We start from the raw sequence: 20518 nt of genomic DNA on the forward strand, positions 1-20518 counted from the left end.
ACAAGCTCATTTTGGTTCAACTTCAGCAACTGTGCATTGCATTGCCATGTAATGTAATGTAATGCAATGCTATCTATCTAGCTCTCCCTCTATACTTCTTTTTGGATAAACAGACATATTAGGCAAGCATTTTGGAGCTTTCACCTAAATAACTACAGGTGGTGAGATAAGCTGCACAATATAATTGACCTTTCAGTATATTGTTGCACACACACCATCTATTTAGCAAATGCCCTTGTTATCAACAGCAGCCTTTTAAACTCACCTGAGCTAACAGGTATGTGAGCTGGTTACTCTGCTGCGCTTAAAATTTCTTTTTTGGTTTGCTACAATGCCTTTTCTGAAACGTTGTCTCCCTCTGCTGGAACACTGACTTCTTTCATTTAATGCCTGCAGACTATAAAAGAGAAACCAACCCAAAAAGTTTGGTTGATTAGTCTGTGGCATTCTTTTAAACTGTTGCTTATGGCGGTCTCTGTGAGCTTCTCAGTGACATTCAGCCATCCAGGTATCCCGCCTGCAGTAGACGGAATGTGGCAATGGAACGCTGGCTGCGCGTGTCATAATAGGCTCTGAGCCTTTATATACCTGCGCACAGCAGCAGCCACCTTCAGTCTGCTGCTGGACAGCCAGCAGCAGCAGCAGCAGGAGAGGTAATTAATCAGCAACCCTCCTGCTAAGGGTAGACAGCTGCTCGTTCCACCCCCCCCCGCCTTAATTGGTTCTCCTCCCTTCCAACGGTGTTGAGGCGGGTGGGAACAGCCGGGGGTTGAGGGTACTGTGCTAAAAGAGGTGGAGTTATGCAGATCTAAAACGCGTGGATTGCAGCAGCAGCAAGCCGAAAAGTGCAGGCATGTGAGGGATCTAGAGGTTGACAGCATGTCTTCTTAACGGGAGTCCAGGTGGCCATCTCCACAAATGGACTTTTCAGAATCCTTGGGTGGCACCGTAGTCGGAAACCAATTCTGGTTATCGCTTCTCGGCCTTTTGGCTAAGATCAAGTGTAGTATCTGTTCTTATCAGTTTAATATCTGATACGTCCCCTATCTGGGGACCATATATTAAATGGATTTTTAGAACAGGGAGATGGAAAAAGAGCTTGCTCTGTCCACTCCACGCATTGACCTGGTATTGCAGTATCTCCAGGACCGGTGCACCCCTTCTTTAATGCAGTTTCTAAAATCAGAAAGAATTGAATTCAATGCTTTTTGTTCATTTTGCTTGTTTGTCGGATTTTGGGATGGACTCTTTGGCTTTGCTTTTCTTCTCCTCATTGGATTTTTCATGTTAAAAGTTGCAGAAGCCAGATGACAAGCTCATTTTGGTTCAACTTCAGCAACTGTGCATTGCATTGCCATGTAATGTAATGTAATGCAATGCTATCTATCTAGCTCTCCCTCTATACTTCTTTTTGGATAAACAGACATATTAGGCAAGCATTTTGGAGCTTTCACCTAAATAACTACAGGTGGTGAGATAAGCTGCACAATATAATTGACCTTTCAGTACAGTCATGGCCAAAAGTTTTGAGAATGACACCAAAATTATATTTTCACATGATCTGCTGGCCTCTGGTTTTTATTAGTGTTTGTCTGATGTTTATATCACATACAGAAATATAATTGCAATCATATTATGAGTACCAATAGGTTATATTGACAGTTAAAATGAGTTAATGCAGCAAGTCAATATTTGCAGTGTTGCCCCTTCTTCTTCAAGACCTCTGTAATTCTCCCTGGCATGCTCTCAATCAACTTTTGGACCAAATCCTGACTGATAGCAGTCCATTCTTGCATAATCAATGCTTGCATTTTGCCAGAATTTGTTGGTTTTTGTTTGTCCACCCGTCTCTTGATGATTGACCACAAGTTCTCAATGGGATTAAGATCTGGGGAGTTTCCAGGCCATGGACCCAAAATCTCTATGTTTTGTTCCATGAGCCATTTAGTTATCACCTTTGCTTTATGGCAAGGTGCTCCATCATGCTGGAAAAGGCATTGTTGGGCGCCAAACTGCTCTTGGACGGTTGGGAGAAGTTGCTCTTGGAGGACATTCTGGTATCATTCTTTATTCATGGCTGTGTTTTTAGGCAAGACTGTGAGTGAGCCGATTCCCTTGGCTGAGAAGCAACCCCACACATGAATGGTTTCAGGATGCTTTACAGTTGGCATGAGACAAGACTGGTGGTAGCGCTTACCTCTTCTTCTCCGAATAAGCTGTTTTCCAGATGTCCCAAACAATCGAAAAGGGGATTCATCAGAGAAAATGACTTTGCCCCAGTCCTCAGCAGTCCACTCCCTGTACCTTTTGCAGAATATCAGTCGGTCCCTGATGTTTTTCTGGAGAGAAGTGGCTTCTTTGCTGCCCTCCTTGAAACCAGCCCTTGCTCAAAGAGTCTCCGCCTCACAGTGCGTGCAGAAGCACTCACACCAGCCTGCTGCCATTCCTGAGCAAGCTCGGCACTGCTGGTAGTCCGATCCCGCAGCTGAAACAGTTTTAAGATACGGTCCTGGCGCTTGCAGGTCTGTCTTGGGCGCCCTGGAGCCTTTTTGACAACAATGGAAGCTCTCTCCTTGAAGTTCTTGATGATGCGATAGATTGTTGACTGAGGTGCAATTTTTGCAGCTGCGATACTCTTCCCTGTTAGGCCATTTTTGTGCAGTGCAATGATGGCTGCACGTGTTTCTTTAGAGATAACCATGATTAACTGAAGAGAAACAATGATACCAAGAACCAGCCTCCTTTTAAAGTGTCCAGTGATGTCATTCTTACTTAATCATGACTGATTGATCGCCAGCCCTGTCCTCATCAACACCCACACCTGTGTTAATGGATCAATCACTAAAACGATGTTAGCTGCTCCTTTTAAGGCAGGACTGCAATGATGCTGAAATGTGTTTTGGGGGTTAAAGTTCATTTTCTGGGCAAATATTGACTTTGCAAGTACAGTAATTGCTGTTAAGCTGATCACTCTTTGACATTCAGGAGTATATGCAAATTGCCATTACAAAAAATGAAGCAGTAAACTTTGGAAAAATTACTATTTGTCTCATTCTCAAAACTTTTGGCCATGACTGTATATTGTTGCACACACACCATCTATTTAGCAAATGCCCTTGTTATCAACAGCAGCCTTTTAAACTCACCTGAGCTAACAGGTATGTGAGCTGGTTACTCTGCTGCGCTTAAAATTTCTTTTTTGGTTTGCTACAATGCCTTTTCTGAAACGTTGTCTCCCTCTGCTGGAACACTGACTTCTTTCATTTAATGCCTGCAGACTATAAAAGAGAAACCAACCCAAAAAGTTTGGTTGATTAGTCTGTGGCATTCTTTTAAACTGTTGCTTATGGCGGTCTCTGTGAGCTTCTCAGTGACATTCAGCCATCCAGGTATCCCGCCTGCAGTAGACGGAATGTGGCAATGGAACGCTGGCTGCGCGTGTCATAATAGGCTCTGAGCCTTTATATACCTGCGCACAGCAGCAGCCACCTTCAGTCTGCTGCTGGACAGCCAGCAGCAGCAGCAGCAGGAGAGGTAATTAATCAGCAACCCTCCTGCTAAGGGTAGACAGCTGCTCGTTCCACCCCCCCCCCGCCTTAATTGGTTCTCCTCCCTTCCAACGGTGTTGAGGCGGGTGGGAACAGCCGGGGGTTGAGGGTACTGTGCTAAAAGAGGTGGAGTTATGCAGATCTAAAACGCGTGGATTGCAGCAGCAGCAAGCCGAAAAGTGCAGGCATGTGAGGGATCTAGAGGTTGACAGCATGTCTTCTTAACGGGAGTCCAGGTGGCCATCTCCACAAATGGACTTTTCAGAATCCTTGGGTGGCACCGTAGTCGGAAACCAATTCTGGTTATCGCTTCTCGGCCTTTTGGCTAAGATCAAGTGTAGTATCTGTTCTTATCAGTTTAATATCTGATACGTCCCCTATCTGGGGACCATATATTAAATGGATTTTTAGAACAGGGAGATGGAAAAAGAGCTTGCTCTGTCCACTCCACGCATTGACCTGGTATTGCAGTATCTCCAGGACCGGTGCACCCCTTCTTTAATGCAGTTTCTAAAATCAGAAAGAATTGAATTCAATGCTTTTTGTTCATTTTGCTTGTTTGTCGGATTTTGGGATGGACTCTTTGGCTTTGCTTTTCTTCTCCTCATTGGATTTTTCATGTTAAAAGTTGCAGAAGCCAGATGACAAGCTCATTTTGGTTCAACTTCAGCAACTGTGCATTGCATTGCCATGTAATGTAATGTAATGCAATGCTATCTATCTAGCTCTCCCTCTATACTTCTTTTTGGATAAACAGACATATTAGGCAAGCATTTTGGAGCTTTCACCTAAATAACTACAGGTGGTGAGATAAGCTGCACAATATAATTGACCTTTCAGTATATTGTTGCACACACACCATCTATTTAGCAAATGCCCTTGTTATCAACAGCAGCCTTTTAAACTCACCTGAGCTAACAGGTATGTGAGCTGGTTACTCTGCTGCGCTTAAAATTTCTTTTTTGGTTTGCTACAATGCCTTTTCTGAAACGTTGTCTCCCTCTGCTGGAACACTGACTTCTTTCATTTAATGCCTGCAGACTATAAAAGAGAAACCAACCCAAAAAGTTTGGTTGATTAGTCTGTGGCATTCTTTTAAACTGTTGCTTATGGCGGTCTCTGTGAGCTTCTCAGTGACATTCAGCCATCCAGGTATCCCGCCTGCAGTAGACGGAATGTGGCAATGGAACGCTGGCTGCGCGTGTCATAATAGGCTCTGAGCCTTTATATACCTGCGCACAGCAGCAGCCACCTTCAGTCTGCTGCTGGACAGCCAGCAGCAGCAGCAGCAGGAGAGGTAATTAATCAGCAACCCTCCTGCTAAGGGTAGACAGCTGCTCGTTCCACCCCCCCCCCCGCCTTAATTGGTTCTCCTCCCTTCCAACGGTGTTGAGGCGGGTGGGAACAGCCGGGGGTTGAGGGTACTGTGCTAAAAGAGGTGGAGTTATGCAGATCTAAAACGCGTGGATTGCAGCAGCAGCAAGCCGAAAAGTGCAGGCATGTGAGGGATCTAGAGGTTGACAGCATGTCTTCTTAACGGGAGTCCAGGTGGCCATCTCCACAAATGGACTTTTCAGAATCCTTGGGTGGCACCGTAGTCGGAAACCAATTCTGGTTATCGCTTCTCGGCCTTTTGGCTAAGATCAAGTGTAGTATCTGTTCTTATCAGTTTAATATCTGATACGTCCCCTATCTGGGGACCATATATTAAATGGATTTTTAGAACAGGGAGATGGAAAAAGAGCTTGCTCTGTCCACTCCACGCATTGACCTGGTATTGCAGTATCTCCAGGACCGGTGCACCCCTTCTTTAATGCAGTTTCTAAAATCAGAAAGAATTGAATTCAATGCTTTTTGTTCATTTTGCTTGTTTGTCGGATTTTGGGATGGACTCTTTGGCTTTGCTTTTCTTCTCCTCATTGGATTTTTCATGTTAAAAGTTGCAGAAGCCAGATGACAAGCTCATTTTGGTTCAACTTCAGCAACTGTGCATTGCATTGCCATGTAATGTAATGTAATGCAATGCTATCTATCTAGCTCTCCCTCTATACTTCCTTTTGGATAAACAGACATATTAGGCAAGCATTTTGGAGCTTTCACCTAAATAACTACAGGTGGTGAGATAAGCTGCACAATATAATTGACCTTTCAGTATATTGTTGCACACACACCATCTATTTAGCAAATGCCCTTGTTATCAACAGCAGCCTTTTAAACTCACCTGAGCTAACAGGTATGTGAGCTGGTTACTCTGCTGCGCTTAAAATTTCTTTTTTGGTTTGCTACAATGCCTTTTCTGAAACGTTGTCTCCCTCTGCTGGAACACTGACTTCTTTCATTTAATGCCTGCAGACTATAAAAGAGAAACCAACCCAAAAAGTTTGGTTGATTAGTCTGTGGCATTCTTTTAAACTGTTGCTTATGGCGGTCTCTGTGAGCTTCTCAGTGACATTCAGCCATCCAGGTATCCCGCCTGCAGTAGACGGAATGTGGCAATGGAACGCTGGCTGCGCGTGTCATAATAGGCTCTGAGCCTTTATATACCTGCGCACAGCAGCAGCCACCTTCAGTCTGCTGCTGGACAGCCAGCAGCAGCAGCAGCAGGAGAGGTAATTAATCAGCAACCCTCCTGCTAAGGGTAGACAGCTGCTCGTTCCACCCCCCCCCCGCCTTAATTGGTTCTCCTCCCTTCCAACGGTGTTGAGGCGGGTGGGAACAGCCGGGGGTTGAGGGTACTGTGCTAAAAGAGGTGGAGTTATGCAGATCTAAAACGCGTGGATTGCAGCAGCAGCAAGCCGAAAAGTGCAGGCATGTGAGGGATCTAGAGGTTGACAGCATGTCTTCTTAACGGGAGTCCAGGTGGCCATCTCCACAAATGGACTTTTCAGAATCCTTGGGTGGCACCGTAGTCGGAAACCAATTCTGGTTATCGCTTCTCGGCCTTTTGGCTAAGATCAAGTGTAGTATCTGTTCTTATCAGTTTAATATCTGATACGTCCCCTATCTGGGGACCATATATTAAATGGATTTTTAGAACAGGGAGATGGAAAAAGAGCTTGCTCTGTCCACTCCACGCATTGACCTGGTATTGCAGTATCTCCAGGACCGGTGCACCCCTTCTTTAATGCAGTTTCTAAAATCAGAAAGAATTGAATTCAATGCTTTTTGTTCATTTTGCTTGTTTGTCGGATTTTGGGATGGACTCTTTGGCTTTGCTTTTCTTCTCCTCATTGGATTTTTCATGTTAAAAGTTGCAGAAGCCAGATGACAAGCTCATTTTGGTTCAACTTCAGCAACTGTGCATTGCATTGCCATGTAATGTAATGTAATGCAATGCTATCTATCTAGCTCTCCCTCTATACTTCTTTTTGGATAAACAGACATATTAGGCAAGCATTTTGGAGCTTTCACCTAAATAACTACAGGTGGTGAGATAAGCTGCACAATATAATTGACCTTTCAGTATATTGTTGCACACACACCATCTATTTAGCAAATGCCCTTGTTATCAACAGCAGCCTTTTAAACTCACCTGAGCTAACAGGTATGTGAGCTGGTTACTCTGCTGCGCTTAAAATTTCTTTTTTGGTTTGCTACAATGCCTTTTCTGAAACGTTGTCTCCCTCTGCTGGAACACTGACTTCTTTCATTTAATGCCTGCAGACTATAAAAGAGAAACCAACCCAAAAAGTTTGGTTGATTAGTCTGTGGCATTCTTTTAAACTGTTGCTTATGGCGGTCTCTGTGAGCTTCTCAGTGACATTCAGCCATCCAGGTATCCCGCCTGCAGTAGACGGAATGTGGCAATGGAACGCTGGCTGCGCGTGTCATAATAGGCTCTGAGCCTTTATATACCTGCGCACAGCAGCAGCCACCTTCAGTCTGCTGCTGGACAGCCAGCAGCAGCAGCAGCAGGAGAGGTAATTAATCAGCAACCCTCCTGCTAAGGGTAGACAGCTGCTCGTTCCACCCCCCCCCCGCCTTAATTGGTTCTCCTCCCTTCCAACGGTGTTGAGGCGGGTGGGAACAGCCGGGGGTTGAGGGTACTGTGCTAAAAGAGGTGGAGTTATGCAGATCTAAAACGCGTGGATTGCAGCAGCAGCAAGCCGAAAAGTGCAGGCATGTGAGGGATCTAGAGGTTGACAGCATGTCTTCTTAACGGGAGTCCAGGTGGCCATCTCCACAAATGGACTTTTCAGAATCCTTGGGTGGCACCGTAGTCGGAAACCAATTCTGGTTATCGCTTCTCGGCCTTTTGGCTAAGATCAAGTGTAGTATCTGTTCTTATCAGTTTAATATCTGATACGTCCCCTATCTGGGGACCATATATTAAATGGATTTTTAGAACAGGGAGATGGAAAAAGAGCTTGCTCTGTCCACTCCACGCATTGACCTGGTATTGCAGTATCTCCAGGACCGGTGCACCCCTTCTTTAATGCAGTTTCTAAAATCAGAAAGAATTGAATTCAATGCTTTTTGTTCATTTTGCTTGTTTGTCGGATTTTGGGATGGACTCTTTGGCTTTGCTTTTCTTCTCCTCATTGGATTTTTCATGTTAAAAGTTGCAGAAGCCAGATGACAAGCTCATTTTGGTTCAACTTCAGCAACTGTGCATTGCATTGCCATGTAATGTAATGTAATGCAATGCTATCTATCTAGCTCTCCCTCTATACTTCTTTTTGGATAAACAGACATATTAGGCAAGCATTTTGGAGCTTTCACCTAAATAACTACAGGTGGTGAGATAAGCTGCACAATATAATTGACCTTTCAGTATATTGTTGCACACACACCATCTATTTAGCAAATGCCCTTGTTATCAACAGCAGCCTTTTAAACTCACCTGAGCTAACAGGTATGTGAGCTGGTTACTCTGCTGCGCTTAAAATTTCTTTTTTGGTTTGCTACAATGCCTTTTCTGAAACGTTGTCTCCCTCTGCTGGAACACTGACTTCTTTCATTTAATGCCTGCAGACTATAAAAGAGAAACCAACCCAAAAAGTTTGGTTGATTAGTCTGTGGCATTCTTTTAAACTGTTGCTTATGGCGGTCTCTGTGAGCTTCTCAGTGACATTCAGCCATCCAGGTATCCCGCCTGCAGTAGACGGAATGTGGCAATGGAACGCTGGCTGCGCGTGTCATAATAGGCTCTGAGCCTTTATATACCTGCGCACAGCAGCAGCCACCTTCAGTCTGCTGCTGGACAGCCAGCAGCAGCAGCAGCAGGAGAGGTAATTAATCAGCAACCCTCCTGCTAAGGGTAGACAGCTGCTCGTTCCACCCCCCCCGCCTTAATTGGTTCTCCTCCCTTCCAACGGTGTTGAGGCGGGTGGGAACAGCCGGGGGTTGAGGGTACTGTGCTAAAAGAGGTGGAGTTATGCAGATCTAAAACGCGTGGATTGCAGCAGCAGCAAGCCGAAAAGTGCAGGCATGTGAGGGATCTAGAGGTTGACAGCATGTCTTCTTAACGGGAGTCCAGGTGGCCATCTCCACAAATGGACTTTTCAGAATCCTTGGGTGGCACCGTAGTCGGAAACCAATTCTGGTTATCGCTTCTCGGCCTTTTGGCTAAGATCAAGTGTAGTATCTGTTCTTATCAGTTTAATATCTGATACGTCCCCTATCTGGGGACCATATATTAAATGGATTTTTAGAACAGGGAGATGGAAAAAGAGCTTGCTCTGTCCACTCCACGCATTGACCTGGTATTGCAGTATCTCCAGGACCGGTGCACCCCTTCTTTAATGCAGTTTCTAAAATCAGAAAGAATTGAATTCAATGCTTTTTGTTCATTTTGCTTGTTTGTCGGATTTTGGGATGGACTCTTTGGCTTTGCTTTTCTTCTCCTCATTGGATTTTTCATGTTAAAAGTTGCAGAAGCCAGATGACAAGCTCATTTTGGTTCAACTTCAGCAACTGTGCATTGCATTGCCATGTAATGTAATGTAATGCAATGCTATCTATCTAGCTCTCCCTCTATACTTCCTTTTGGATAAACAGACATATTAGGCAAGCATTTTGGAGCTTTCACCTAAATAACTACAGGTGGTGAGATAAGCTGCACAATATAATTGACCTTTCAGTATATTGTTGCACACACACCATCTATTTAGCAAATGCCCTTGTTATCAACAGCAGCCTTTTAAACTCACCTGAGCTAACAGGTATGTGAGCTGGTTACTCTGCTGCGCTTAAAATTTCTTTTTTGGTTTGCTACAATGCCTTTTCTGAAACGTTGTCTCCCTCTGCTGGAACACTGACTTCTTTCATTTAATGCCTGCAGACTATAAAAGAGAAACCAACCCAAAAAGTTTGGTTGATTAGTCTGTGGCATTCTTTTAAACTGTTGCTTATGGCGGTCTCTGTGAGCTTCTCAGTGACATTCAGCCATCCAGGTATCCCGCCTGCAGTAGACGGAATGTGGCAATGGAACGCTGGCTGCGCGTGTCATAATAGGCTCTGAGCCTTTATATACCTGCGCACAGCAGCAGCCACCTTCAGTCTGCTGCTGGACAGCCAGCAGCAGCAGCAGCAGGAGAGGTAATTAATCAGCAACCCTCCTGCTAAGGGTAGACAGCTGCTCGTTCCACCCCCCCCCCGCCTTAATTGGTTCTCCTCCCTTCCAACGGTGTTGAGGCGGGTGGGAACAGCCGGGGGTTGAGGGTACTGTGCTAAAAGAGGTGGAGTTATGCAGATCTAAAACGCGTGGATTGCAGCAGCAGCAAGCCGAAAAGTGCAGGCATGTGAGGGATCTAGAGGTTGACAGCATGTCTTCTTAACGGGAGTCCAGGTGGCCATCTCCACAAATGGACTTTTCAGAATCCTTGGGTGGCACCGTAGTCGGAAACCAATTCTGGTTATCGCTTCTCGGCCTTTTGGCTAAGATCAAGTGTAGTATCTGTTCTTATCAGTTTAATATCTGATACGTCCCCTATCTGGGGACCATATATTAAATGGATTTTTAGAACAGGGAGATGGAAAAAGAGCTTGCTCTGTCCACTCCACGCATTGACCTGGTATTGCAGTATCTCCAGGACCGGTGCACCCCTTCTTTAATGCAGTTTCTAAAATCAGAAAGAATTGAATTCAATGCTTTTTGTTCATTTTGCTTGTTTGTCGGATTTTGGGATGGACTCTTTGGCTTTGCTTTTCTTCTCCTCATTGGATTTTTCATGTTAAAAGTTGCAGAAGCCAGATGACAAGCTCATTTTGGTTCAACTTCAGCAACTGTGCATTGCATTGCCATGTAATGTAATGTAATGCAATGCTATCTATCTAGCTCTCCCTCTATACTTCCTTTTGGATAAACAGACATATTAGGCAAGCATTTTGGAGCTTTCACCTAAATAACTACAGGTGGTGAGATAAGCTGCACAATATAATTGACCTTTCAGTATATTGTTGCACACACACCATCTATTTAGCAAATGCCCTTGTTATCAACAGCAGCCTTTTAAACTCACCTGAGCTAACAGGTATGTGAGCTGGTTACTCTGCTGCGCTTAAAATTTCTTTTTTGGTTTGCTACAATGCCTTTTCTGAAACGTTGTCTCCCTCTGCTGGAACACTGACTTCTTTCATTTAATGCCTGCAGACTATAAAAGAGAAACCAACCCAAAAAGTTTGGTTGATTAGTCTGTGGCATTCTTTTAAACTGTTGCTTATGGCGGTCTCTGTGAGCTTCTCAGTGACATTCAGCCATCCAGGTATCCCGCCTGCAGTAGACGGAATGTGGCAATGGAACGCTGGCTGCGCGTGTCATAATAGGCTCTGAGCCTTTATATACCTGCGCACAGCAGCAGCCACCTTCAGTCTGCTGCTGGACAGGCAGCAGCAGCAGCAGCAGGAGAGGTAATTAATCAGCAACCCTCCAGCTAAGGGTAGACAGCTGCTCGTTCCACCCCCCCCCCGCCTTAATTGGTTCTCCTCCCTTCCAACGGTGTTGAGGCGGGTGGGAACAGCCGGGGGTTGAGGGTACTGTGCTAAAAGAGGTGGAGTTATGCAGATCTAAAACGCGTGGATTGCAGCAGCAGCAAGCCGAAAAGTGCAGGCATGTGAGGGATCTAGAGGTTGACAGCATGTCTTCTTAACGGGAGTCCAGGTGGCCATCTCCACAAATGGACTTTTCAGAATCCTTGGGTGGCACCGTAGTCGGAAACCAATTCTGGTTATCGCTTCTCGGCCTTTTGGCTAAGATCAAGTGTAGTATCTGTTCTTATCAGTTTAATATCTGATACGTCCCCTATCTGGGGACCATATATTAAATGGATTTTTAGAACAGGGAGATGGAAAAAGAGCTTGCTCTGTCCACTCCACGCATTGACCTGGTATTGCAGTATCTCCAGGACCGGTGCACCCCTTCTTTAATGCAGTTTCTAAAATCAGAAAGAATTGAATTCAATGCTTTTTGTTCATTTTGCTTGTTTGTCGGATTTTGGGATGGACTCTTTGGCTTTGCTTTTCTTCTCCTCATTGGATTTTTCATGTTAAAAGTTGCAGAAGCCAGATGACAAGCTCATTTTGGTTCAACTTCAGCAACTGTGCATTGCATTGCCATGTAATGTAATGTAATGCAATGCTATCTATCTAGCTCTCCCTCTATACTTCCTTTTGGATAAACAGACATATTAGGCAAGCATTTTGGAGCTTTCACCTAAATAACTACAGGTGGTGAGATAAGCTGCACAATATAATTGACCTTTCAGTATATTGTTGCACACACACCATCTATTTAGCAAATGCCCTTGTTATCAACAGCAGCCTTTTAAACTCACCTGAGCTAACAGGTATGTGAGCTGGTTACTCTGCTGCGCTTAAAATTTCTTTTTTGGTTTGCTACAATGCCTTTTCTGAAACGTTGTCTCCCTCTGCTGGAACACTGACTTCTTTCATTTAATGCCTGCAGACTATAAAAGAGAAACCAACCCAAAAAGTTTGGTTGATTAGTCTGTGGCATTCTTTTAAACTGTTGCTTATGGCGGTCTCTGTGAGCTTCTCAGTGACATTCAGCCATCCAGGTATCCCGCCTGCAGTAGACGGAATGTGGCAATGGAACGCTGGCTGCGCGTGTCATAATAGGCTCTGAGCCTTTATATACCTGCGCACAGCAGCAGCCACCTTCAGTCTGCTGCTGGACAGCCAGCAGCAGCAGCAGCAGGAGAGGTAATTAATCAGCAACCCTCCTGCTAAGGGTAGACAGCTGCTCGTTCCACCCCCCCCCCCCCGCCTTAATTGGTTCTCCTCCCTTCCAACGGTGTTGAGGCGGGTGGGAACAGCCGGGGGTTGAGGGTACTGTGCTAAAAGAGGTGGAGTTATGCAGATCTAAAACGCGTGGATTGCAGCAGGAGCAAGCCGAAAAGTGCAGGCATGTGAGGGATCTAGAGGTTGACAGCATGTCTTCTTAACGGGAGTCCAGGTGGCCATCTCCACAAATGGACTTTTCAGAATCCTTGGGTGGCACCGTAGTCGGAAACCAATTCTGGTTATCGCTTCTCGGCCTTTTGGCTAAGATCAAGTGTAGTATCTGTTCTTATCAGTTTAATATCTGATACGTCCCCTATCTGGGGACCATATATTAAATGGATTTTTAGAACAGGGAGATGGAAAAAGAGCTTGCTCTGTCCACTCCACGCATTGACCTGGTATTGCAGTATCTCCAGGACCGGTGCACCCCTTCTTTAATGCAGTTTCTAAAATCAGAAAGAATTGAATTCAATGCTTTTTGTTCATTTTGCTTGTTTGTCGGATTTTGGGATGGACTCTTTGGCTTTGCTTTTCTTCTCCTCATTGGATTTTTCATGTTAAAAGTTGCAGAAGCCAGATGACAAGCTCATTTTGGTTCAACTTCAGCAACTGTGCATTGCATTGCCATGTAATGTAATGTAATGCAATGCTATCTATCTAGCTCTCCCTCTATACTTCCTTTTGGATAAACAGACATATTAGGCAAGCATTTTGGAGCTTTCACCTAAATAACTACAGGTGGTGAGATAAGCTGCACAATATAATTGACCTTTCAGTATATTGTTGCACACACACCATCTATTTAGCAAATGCCCTTGTTATCAACAGCAGCCTTTTAAACTCACCTGAGCTAACAGGTATGTGAGCTGGTTACTCTGCTGCGCTTAAAATTTCTTTTTTGGTTTGCTACAATGCCTTTTCTGAAACGTTGTCTCCCTCTGCTGGAACACTGACTTCTTTCATTTAATGCCTGCAGACTATAAAAGAGAAACCAACCCAAAAAGCTTGGTTGATTAGTCTGTGGCATTCTTTTAAACTGTTGCTTATGGCGGTCTCTGTGAGCTTCTCAGTGACATTCAGCCATCCAGGTATCCCGCCTGCAGTAGACGGAATGTGGCAATGGAACGCTGGCTGCGCGTGTCATAATAGGCTCTGAGCCTTTATATACCTGCGCACAGCAGCAGCCACCTTCAGTCTGCTGCTGGACAGCCAGCAGCAGCAGCAGCAGGAGAGGTAATTAATCAGCAACCCTCCTGCTAAGCGTAGACAGCTGCTCGTTCCACCCCCCCCCGCCTTAATTGGTTCTCCTCCCTTCCAACGGTGTTGAGGCGGGTGGGAACAGCCGGGGGTTGAGGGTACTGTGCTAAAAGAGGTGGAGTTATGCAGATCTAAAACGCGTGGATTGCAGCAGCAGCAAGCCGAAAAGTGCAGGCATGTGAGGGATCTAGAGGTTGACAGCATGTCTTCTTAACGGGAGTCCAGGTGGCCATCTCCACAAATGGACTTTTCAGAATCCTTGGGTGGCACCGTAGTCGGAAACCAATTCTGGTTATCGCTTCTCGGCCTTTTGGCTAAGATCAAGTGTAGTATCTGTTCTTATCAGTTTAATATCTGATACATCCCCTATCTGGGGACCATATATTAAATGGATTTTTAGAACAGGGAGATGGAAAAAGAGCTTGCTCTGTCCACTCCACGCATTGACCTGGTATTGCAGTATCTCCAGGACCGGTGCACCCCTTCTTTAATGCAGTTTCTAAAATCAGAAAGAATTGAATTCAATGCTTTTTGTTCATTTTCCTTGTTTGTCGGATTTTGGGATGGACTCTTTGGCTTTGCTTTTCTTCTCCTCATTGGATTTTTCATGTTAAAATTTGCAGAAGCCAGATGACAAGCTCATTTTGGTTCAACTTCAGCAACTGTGCATTGCATTGCCATGTAATGTAATGTAATGCAATGCTATCTATCTAGCTCTCCCTCTATACTTCCTTTTGGATAAACAGACATATTAGGCAAGCATTTTGGAGCTTTCACCTAAATAACTACAGGTGGTGAGATAAGCTGCACAATATAATTGACCTTTCAGTATATTGTTGCACACACACCATCTATTTAGCAAATGCCCTTGTTATCAACAGCAGCCTTTTAAACTCACCTGAGCTAACAGGTATGTGAGCTGGTTACTCTGCTGCGCTTAAAATTTCTTTTTTGGTTTGCTACAATGCCTTTTCTGAAACGTTGTCTCCCTCTGCTGGAACACTGACTTCTTTCATTTAATGCCTGCAGACTATAAAAGAGAAACCAACCCAAAAAGTTTGGTTGATTAGTCTGTGGCATTCTTTTAAACTGTTGCTTATGGCGGTCTCTGTGAGATTCTCAGTGACATTCAGCCATCCAGGTATCCCGCCTGCAGTAGACGGAATGTGGCAATGGAACGCTGGCTGCGCGTGTCATAATAGGCTCTGAGCCTTTATATACCTGCGCACAGCAGCAGCCACCTTCAGTCTGCTGCTGGACAGCCAGCAGCAGCAGCAGCAGGAGAGGTAATTAATCAGCAACCCTCCTGCTAAGGGTAGACAGCTGCTCGTTCCACCCCCCCCCGCCTTAATTGGTTCTCCTCCCTTCCAACGGTGTTGAGGCGGGTGGGAACAGCCGGGGGTTGAGGGTACTGTGCTAAAAGAGGTGGAGTTATGCAGATCTAAAACGCGTGGATTGCAGCAGCAGCAAGCCGAAAAGTGCAGGCATGTGAGGGATCTAGAGGTTGACAGCATGTCTTCTTAACGGGAGTCCAGGTGGCCATCTCCACAAATGGACTTTTCAGAATCCTTGGGTGGCACCGTAGTCGGAAACCAATTCTGGTTATCGCTTCTCGGCCTTTTGGCTAAGATCAAGTGTAGTATCTGTTCTTATCAGTTTAATATCTGATACGTCCCCTATCTGGGGACCATATATTAAATGGATTTTTAGAACAGGGAGATGGAAAAAGAGCTTGCTCTGTCCACTCCACGCATTGACCTGGTATTGCAGTATCTCCAGGACCGGTGCACCCCTTCTTTAATGCAGTTTCTAAAATCAGAAAGAATTGAATTCAATGCTTTTTGTTCATTTTGCTTGTTTGTCGGATTTTGGGATGGACTCTTTGGCTTTGCTTTTCTTCTCCTCATTGGATTTTTCATGTTAAAAGTTGCAGAAGCCAGATGACAAGCTCATTTTGGTTCAACTTCAGCAACTGTGCATTGCATTGCCATGTAATGTAATGTAATGCAATGCTATCTATCTAGCTCTCCCTCTATACTTCCTTTTGGATAAACAGACATATTAGGCAAGCATTTTGGAGCTTTCACCTAAATAACTACAGGTGGTGAGATAAGCTGCACAATATAATTGACCTTTCAGTATATTGTTGCACACACACCATCTATTTAGCAAATGCCCTTGTTATCAACAGCAGCCTTTTAAACTCACCTGAGCTAACAGGTATGTGAGCTGGTTACTCTGCTGCGCTTAAAATTTCTTTTTTGGTTTGCTACAATGCCTTTTCTGAAACGTTGTCTCCCTCTGCTGGAACACTGACTTCTTTCATTTAATGCCTGCAGACTATAAAAGAGAAACCAACCCAAAAAGTTTGGTTGATTAGTCTGTGGCATTCTTTTAAACTGTTGCTTATGGCGGTCTCTGTGAGATTCTCAGTGACATTCAGCCATCCAGGTATCCCGCCTGCAGTAGACGGAATGTGGCAATGGAACGCTGGCTGCGCGTGTCATAATAGGCTCTGAGCCTTTATATACCTGCGCACAGCAGCAGCCACCTTCAGTCTGCTGCTGGACAGCCAGCAGCAGCAGCAGCAGGAGAGGTAATTAATCAGCAACCCTCCTGCTAAGGGTAGACAGCTGCTCGTTCCACCCCCCCCGCCTTAATTGGTTCTCCTCCCTTCCAACGGTGTTGAGGCGGGTGGGAACAGCCGGGGGTTGAGGGTACTGTGCTAAAAGAGGTGGAGTTATGCAGATCTAAAACGCGTGGATTGCAGCAGCAGCAAGCCGAAAAGTGCAGGCATGTGAGGGATCTAGAGGTTGACAGCATGTCTTCTTAACGGGAGTCCAGGTGGCCATCTCCACAAATGGACTTTTCAGAATCCTTGGGTGGCACCGTAGTCGGAAACCAATTCTGGTTATCGCTTCTCGGCCTTTTGGCTAAGATCAAGTGTAGTATCTGTTCTTATCAGTTTAATATCTGATACGTCCCCTATCTGGGGACCATATATTAAATGGATTTTTAGAACAGGGAGATGGAAAAAGAGCTTGCTCTGTCCACTCCACGCATTGACCTGGTATTGCAGTATCTCCAGGACCGGTGCACCCCTTCTTTAATGCAGTTTCTAAAATCAGAAAGAATTGAATTCAATGCTTTTTGTTCATTTTGCTTGTTTGTCGGATTTTGGGATGGACTCTTTGGCTTTGCTTTTCTTCTCCTCATTGGATTTTTCATGTTAAAAGTTGCAGAAGCCAGATGACAAGCTCATTTTGGTTCAACTTCAGCAACTGTGCATTGCATTGCCATGTAATGTAATGTAATGCAATGCTATCTATCTAGCTCTCCCTCTATACTTCCTTTTGGATAAACAGACATATTAGGCAAGCATTTTGGAGCTTTCACCTAAATAACTACAGGTGGTGAGATAAGCTGCACAATATAATTGACCTTTCAGTATATTGTTGCACACACACCATCTATTTAGCAAATGCCCTTGTTATCAACAGCAGCCTTTTAAACTCACCTGAGCTAACAGGTATGTGAGCTGGTTACTCTGCTGCGCTTAAAATTTCTTTTTTGGTTTGCTACAATGCCTTTTCTGAAACGTTGTCTCCCTCTGCTGGAACACTGACTTCTTTCATTTAATGCCTGCAGACTATAAAAGAGAAACCAACCCAAAAAGTTTGGTTGATTAGTCTGTGGCATTCTTTTAAACTGTTGCTTATGGCGGTCTCTGTGAGCTTCTCAGTGACATTCAGCCATCCAGGTATCCCGCCTGCAGTAGACGGAATGTGGCAATGGAACGCTGGCTGCGCGTGTCATAATAGGCTCTGAGCCTTTATATACCTGCGCACAGCAGCAGCCACCTTCAGTCTGCTGCTGGACAGCCAGCAGCAGCAGCAGCAGGAGAGGTAATTAATCAGCAACCCTCCTGCTAAGGGTAGACAGCTGCTCGTTCCACCCCCCCCCCGCCTTAATTGGTTCTCCTCCCTTCCAACGGTGTTGAGGCGGGTGGGAACAGCCGGGGGTTGAGGGTACTGTGCTAAAAGAGGTGGAGTTATGCAGATCTAAAACGCGTGGATTGCAGCAGCAGCAAGCCGAAAAGTGCAGGCATGTGAGGGATCTAGAGGTTGACAGCATGTCTTCTTAACGGGAGTCCAGGTGGCCATCTCCACAAATGGACTTTTCAGAATCCTTGGGTGGCACCGTAGTCGGAAACCAATTCTGGTTATCGCTTCTCGGCCTTTTGGCTAAGATCAAGTGTAGTATCTGTTCTTATCAGTTTAATATCTGATACGTCCCCTATCTGGGGACCATATATTAAATGGATTTTTAGAACAGGGAGATGGAAAAAGAGCTTGCTCTGTCCACTCCACGCATTGACCTGGTATTGCAGTATCTCCAGGACCGGTGCACCCCTTCTTTAATGCAGTTTCTAAAATCAGAAAGAATTGAATTCAATGCTTTTTGTTCATTTTGCTTGTTTGTCGGATTTTGGGATGGACTCTTTGGCTTTGCTTTTCTTCTCCTCATTGGATTTTTCATGTTAAAAGTTGCAGAAGCCAGATGACAAGCTCATTTTGGTTCAACTTCAGCAACTGTGCATTGCATTGCCATGTAATGTAATGTAATGCAATGCTATCTATCTAGCTCTCCCTCTATACTTCCTTTTGGATAAACAGACATATTAGGCAAGCATTTTGGAGCTTTCACCTAAATAACTACAGGTGGTGAGATAAGCTGCACAATATAATTGACCTTTCAGTATATTGTTGCACACACACCATCTATTTAGCAAATGCCCTTGTTATCAACAGCAGCCTTTTAAACTCACCTGAGCTAACAGGTATGTGAGCTGGTTACTCTGCTGCGCTTAAAATTTCTTTTTTGGTTTGCTACAATGCCTTTTCTGAAACGTTGTCTCCCTCTGCTGGAACACTGACTTCTTTCATTTAATGCCTGCAGACTATAAAAGAGAAACCAACCCAAAAAGTTTGGTTGATTAGTCTGTGGCATTCTTTTAAACTGTTGCTTATGGCGGTCTCTGTGAGCTTCTCAGTGACATTCAGCCATCCAGGTATCCCGCCTGCAGTAGACGGAATGTGGCAATGGAACGCTGGCTGCGCGTGTCATAATAGGCTCTGAGCCTTTATATACCTGCGCACAGCAGCAGCCACCTTCAGTCTGCTGCTGGACAGCCAGCAGCAGCAGCAGCAGGAGAGGTAATTAATCAGCAACCCTCCTGCTAAGGGTAGACAGCTGCTCGTTCCACCCCCCCCCCGCCTTAATTGGTTCTCCTCCCTTCCAACGGTGTTGAGGCGGGTGGGAACAGCCGGGGGTTGAGGGTACTGTGCTAAAAGAGGTGGAGTTATGCAGATCTAAAACGCGTGGATTGCAGCAGCAGCAAGCCGAAAAGTGCAGGCATGTGAGGGATCTAGAGGTTGACAGCATGTCTTCTTAACGGGAGTCCAGGTGGCCATCTCCACAAATGGACTTTTCAGAATCCTTGGGTGGCACCGTAGTCGGAAACCAATTCTGGTTATCGCTTCTCGGCCTTTTGGCTAAGATCAAGTGTAGTATCTGTTCTTATCAGTTTAATATCTGATACGTCCCCTATCTGGGGACCATATATTAAATGGATTTTTAGAACAGGGAGATGGAAAAAGAGCTTGCTCTGTCCACTCCACGCATTGACCTGGTATTGCAGTATCTCCAGGACCGGTGCACCCCTTCTTTAATGCAGTTTCTAAAATCAGAAAGAATTGAATTCAATGCTTTTTGTTCATTTTGCTTGTTTGTCGGATTTTGGGATGGACTCTTTGGCTTTGCTTTTCTTCTCCTCATTGGATTTTTCATGTTAAAAGTTGCAGAAGCCAGATGACAAGCTCATTTTGGTTCAACTTCAGCAACTGTGCATTGCATTGCCATGTAATGTAATGTAATGCAATGCTATCTATCTAGCTCTCCCTCTATACTTCCTTTTGGATAAACAGACATATTAGGCAAGCATTTTGGAGCTTTCACCTAAATAACTACAGGTGGTGAGATAAGCTGCACAATATAATTGACCTTTCAGTATATTGTTGCACACACACCATCTATTTAGCAAATGCCCTTGTTATCAACAGCAGCCTTTTAAACTCACCTGAGCTAACAGGTATGTGAGCTGGTTACTCTGCTGCGCTTAAAATTTCTTTTTTGGTTTGCTACAATGCCTTTTCTGAAACGTTGTCTCCCTCTGCTGGAACACTGACTTCTTTCATTTAATGCCTGCAGACTATAAAAGAGAAACCAACCCAAAAAGTTTGGTTGATTAGTCTGTGGCATTCTTTTAAACTGTTGCTTATGGCGGTCTCTGTGAGCTTCTCAGTGACATTCAGCCATCCAGGTATCCCGCCTGCAGTAGACGGAATGTGGCAATGGAACGCTGGCTGCGCGTGTCATAATAGGCTCTGAGCCTTTATATACCTGCGCAC

At 44.9% G+C, this 20518-nt stretch overlaps 14 non-coding genes across 14 annotated transcripts; all 14 read left to right on the forward strand.

The window, feature by feature from the left end:
- The first annotated feature begins 971 nt into the window (after positions 1 to 971).
- Positions 972 to 1162, forward strand: LOC141242763 (U2 spliceosomal RNA). The gene has a single exon (XR_012307133.1). It is a non-coding gene; the product is annotated as a U2 spliceosomal RNA (small nuclear RNA).
- Positions 1163 to 3853: 2691 nt separating this feature from the next.
- Positions 3854 to 4044, forward strand: LOC141242764 (U2 spliceosomal RNA). Its single transcript, XR_012307134.1, has one exon. It is a non-coding gene; the product is annotated as a U2 spliceosomal RNA (small nuclear RNA).
- Positions 4045 to 5165: 1121 nt separating this feature from the next.
- On the forward strand, positions 5166 to 5356 carry LOC141242765 (U2 spliceosomal RNA). The gene has a single exon (XR_012307135.1). It is a non-coding gene; the product is annotated as a U2 spliceosomal RNA (small nuclear RNA).
- A 1120-nt stretch (positions 5357 to 6476) lies between these two features.
- LOC141242766 (U2 spliceosomal RNA) lies at positions 6477 to 6667 on the forward strand. Its single transcript, XR_012307136.1, has one exon. It is a non-coding gene; the product is annotated as a U2 spliceosomal RNA (small nuclear RNA).
- Positions 6668 to 7787: 1120 nt separating this feature from the next.
- Positions 7788 to 7978, forward strand: LOC141242767 (U2 spliceosomal RNA). The gene has a single exon (XR_012307137.1). It is a non-coding gene; the product is annotated as a U2 spliceosomal RNA (small nuclear RNA).
- Positions 7979 to 9096: 1118 nt separating this feature from the next.
- Positions 9097 to 9287, forward strand: LOC141242768 (U2 spliceosomal RNA). Its single transcript, XR_012307138.1, has one exon. It is a non-coding gene; the product is annotated as a U2 spliceosomal RNA (small nuclear RNA).
- A 1120-nt stretch (positions 9288 to 10407) lies between these two features.
- Positions 10408 to 10598, forward strand: LOC141242769 (U2 spliceosomal RNA). The gene has a single exon (XR_012307139.1). It is a non-coding gene; the product is annotated as a U2 spliceosomal RNA (small nuclear RNA).
- A 1120-nt stretch (positions 10599 to 11718) lies between these two features.
- LOC141242771 (U2 spliceosomal RNA) lies at positions 11719 to 11909 on the forward strand. Its single transcript, XR_012307141.1, has one exon. It is a non-coding gene; the product is annotated as a U2 spliceosomal RNA (small nuclear RNA).
- A 1123-nt stretch (positions 11910 to 13032) lies between these two features.
- LOC141242772 (U2 spliceosomal RNA) lies at positions 13033 to 13223 on the forward strand. Its single transcript, XR_012307142.1, has one exon. It is a non-coding gene; the product is annotated as a U2 spliceosomal RNA (small nuclear RNA).
- Positions 13224 to 14342: 1119 nt separating this feature from the next.
- Positions 14343 to 14533, forward strand: LOC141242663 (U2 spliceosomal RNA). Its single transcript, XR_012307060.1, has one exon. It is a non-coding gene; the product is annotated as a U2 spliceosomal RNA (small nuclear RNA).
- Positions 14534 to 15652: 1119 nt separating this feature from the next.
- LOC141242774 (U2 spliceosomal RNA) lies at positions 15653 to 15843 on the forward strand. Its single transcript, XR_012307143.1, has one exon. It is a non-coding gene; the product is annotated as a U2 spliceosomal RNA (small nuclear RNA).
- Positions 15844 to 16961: 1118 nt separating this feature from the next.
- On the forward strand, positions 16962 to 17152 carry LOC141242775 (U2 spliceosomal RNA). The gene has a single exon (XR_012307144.1). It is a non-coding gene; the product is annotated as a U2 spliceosomal RNA (small nuclear RNA).
- Positions 17153 to 18272: 1120 nt separating this feature from the next.
- LOC141242776 (U2 spliceosomal RNA) lies at positions 18273 to 18463 on the forward strand. The gene has a single exon (XR_012307145.1). It is a non-coding gene; the product is annotated as a U2 spliceosomal RNA (small nuclear RNA).
- Positions 18464 to 19583: 1120 nt separating this feature from the next.
- LOC141242500 (U2 spliceosomal RNA) lies at positions 19584 to 19774 on the forward strand. The gene has a single exon (XR_012306907.1). It is a non-coding gene; the product is annotated as a U2 spliceosomal RNA (small nuclear RNA).
- Positions 19775 to 20518: the final 744 nt, after the last annotated feature.

This window comes from Phyllobates terribilis, unplaced genomic scaffold, assembly GCF_046119375.1.
Source record: "Phyllobates terribilis strain yellow unplaced genomic scaffold, ASM4611937v1 Scaffold_1049__1_contigs__length_452226, whole genome shotgun sequence".
NCBI lineage: Eukaryota > Metazoa > Chordata > Amphibia > Anura > Dendrobatidae > Phyllobates > Phyllobates terribilis.